Genomic DNA, 2,660 nt, shown 5'->3' on the forward strand with positions numbered 1-2,660 from the left:
GCACGTGGGCATGCGTGCCCAAAATCCTGAGAAGAGAATGGAGGAGAAGGGATTGGGGCATGGCCAACCCCCCGGGGGGGGGGGTGATTTCTCACTGTCTCTCTATCTGGCTAGCGCACGTGCCCTATAGCGAAAATCTCTCCAAAAAAGAAAAATGTAACACACTCAAAAATGGGGCAGGCCAAACATGAGCCCCCCGTCCTCCCCTGCCCCTGTGCATGTGAGTATGTACACGTGCGTGTTTGTGTATGCGTGTGTATACGTGTGTGTGCATATCTCTGCTTGTGTGGCTGAGTGTGTGTGCGTGTGCGTGTGTGTAGACACACCTTGGCTGCAGGTGCCTGGGGTGGGGCTGCTAGACCTGCCTGCCCAGGAGAGGCCTGGCTCCCCCCCCCTCCTCACACTCCCCTCACCTGGCTGTCCCCTCCCCACACACCTGCTGGGGCGGGGCGGGCTCTGTGGGTGTGGCCACCTGCAGGTCTGCCCTGCCCTACTTCCCAGCGTGCACTTCGGCCTGGCCCAGGGCTGGTGAAGGGACTGCAGAAGCCACAGTGCTGGGAAGAACGGCTGTACGTGTGCGTGTGTGTGCACATGTGCATCAGAGCTCAGGGTGTGTGAGCTTCCTGGGGCGACACAGACCTGGGGCGGGGAGGGGCATCGGACACCTGTGGTCTGCGTCCTGCAGGGGTGGCAGGTGCTCTCTCCCAAGGCTCCGGGGGCGGCTCCCTTCCCTCTCTGCCATCACCCCAGGACAGTCCTTGGCACCGGGCTCCGCCACTCCAGGCTCCTCTGCCACAACGGGTGTGGCCGCCTCCTGTCTCTGTGTCCATTTCTCGCCTAGCTTGTTTGTGGGTTTTTAAAATTGTATTTATTTACTTATTTATTTATTATTTTTAAAATGTGACCAGAGAGAGAGAAAGTGAGAAAGAAACTGCTGGGTCCAGGACTTGAACCAGCCAGCCACGTGGGATTTCAGCACCCCAACCGACCTGCTGGCCCCTTGCTTTTGTTTTTTAATTTGCTACAGGGTGTGTATGCTCACTAGAGAGAGACAGAAACAGTGAGAAGGAAAGTGAGAAGTCACCCCCAAGGGGGAGGGCCACACCACAATCGCTTCTCCGTCCTCCGGGTCTCAGGCACGCGGGCACACACACTTGGCACGTTTTTTTCTTTTCTTTTTTAAAAAGAATTCTTTGATTTATTCCTTCATTTATTTTCATTTAACCAGAGAAAGACAGACACACAGAAGCAAAGTGAGGAACCCAGCCACCGGGTCCGGGATTTGAACAGTGGTCAGCCATGTGGGCTGACCAGCACCTTAACCACCACGCCCTCTGCTGGTCCCCTTGGCATGTTTTCCAGCCACGAGGCCCAGGTCTCCAACAGCAGTCGTGGGAGCTTGCTGCCTTAACCACCAGGTTGGTCTCAAACCTCTGCTTTCCGAGGTTTTTAAAGCGTGTGTGGTTGCTGGGGAAACAGAGACAGAGAGACAGCGAGAAATCCCCCCCCCCCGGGGGGATGGCCACGCCGCAATCCCTTCTCCTCCATTCTCCTCTTGGGATCTTGGGCATGCATGCACACGTGTCCGGCGTGAGTTTAAGCCGCCAGGTCCGGGACTCGAACTGCGGTCGACTACGTGGGAGTCTGGCCATGTAGCTGTTACGCCGTCTGCCGGTCCCCAGATTTCCCCCAAAGCTCAGGGCTGGTCTAAGGCCCAGAGTGGGTGCTGGCGGAGCCTGGAGCCCAGTGGCAGGACCAGGGTCAGCACTTGCTGGGTGGCTGTGGGTTCAGGGCAGGTGGGGCCATCCAGCCTGGCCTCCACCCGCATCTGTTTCCCACCTGTCTCGCCATCCAGGGCCGAGAGCCACAGGCGCTGGCAGGGCCCCAGACCAGGGAGGGGCACGCAGGGTCATCCCGGCCCCCTGGGCTGAGCTGCTGGCCGTGGGGCCGGGCACATCTGATGCAAGTGGCCGTAAGAGTCCCTTCCTGCCGGCTGACTCATGGCTCCTCCATCCCAGCAGCTCAGCAGTCCTGGGGACAGAGCCAGGGCTGGGTGGGAGAGGGCCAGCTGGGAGCCCTGTGTCCAGGCACCCCGGGGTCTGGGCAGCCCTGGGGTCGGCGTCTGGGAACCGCCGCTGCATCGGCCCCAAGGCAGGCATGGGGCAGAGCCAGGTGGCCGCCAAAGGCCCTGCCCCACTGGGGCATATGCTCACGGCTGCTTGTCTCCCTCACCCTCCCACCCAAGCGGCTCCCACCCAAGTGGCTCCCAATGCCAGCCTCCTGCTCCTGAGAGACCTCATTCTGAGAAGGAATTCCAGGGCACTGAGCAGATCCCAGGAGGGGCATGGCACCCCATGGCAAAGGGTCTCTGCAGAGACAGAGTGGAGAACCCCAAGATAGAGATGGTCCTTCCAGGAGGGAGGTGGGGAGGGTCCGAGGAGGGGCTGGTGCAGGTGGAGGAGGGTGCAGGTGCAGGCGGCCCGAGCCGCCCGGGTGTGGGAGTCCCCAGGCCTGGCTCAGACTCCTGACCTCAGGGCTGCAGAGGACCAGGCTCCTGGAGGTGGACACCTGTGCGGGCCGCACCTTGGGGCACCTGCCGGTTTCCCGCGGAGAGGGCCGGCTCCCCCCGCGGGGGGGGACGCAGTGTCCGCTGGGCCCCC

This window comes from Tupaia chinensis, unplaced genomic scaffold, assembly GCF_000334495.1.
Source record: "Tupaia chinensis unplaced genomic scaffold, TupChi_1.0 Scaffold149964_2, whole genome shotgun sequence".
Classification (NCBI taxonomy): domain Eukaryota; kingdom Metazoa; phylum Chordata; class Mammalia; order Scandentia; family Tupaiidae; genus Tupaia; species Tupaia belangeri.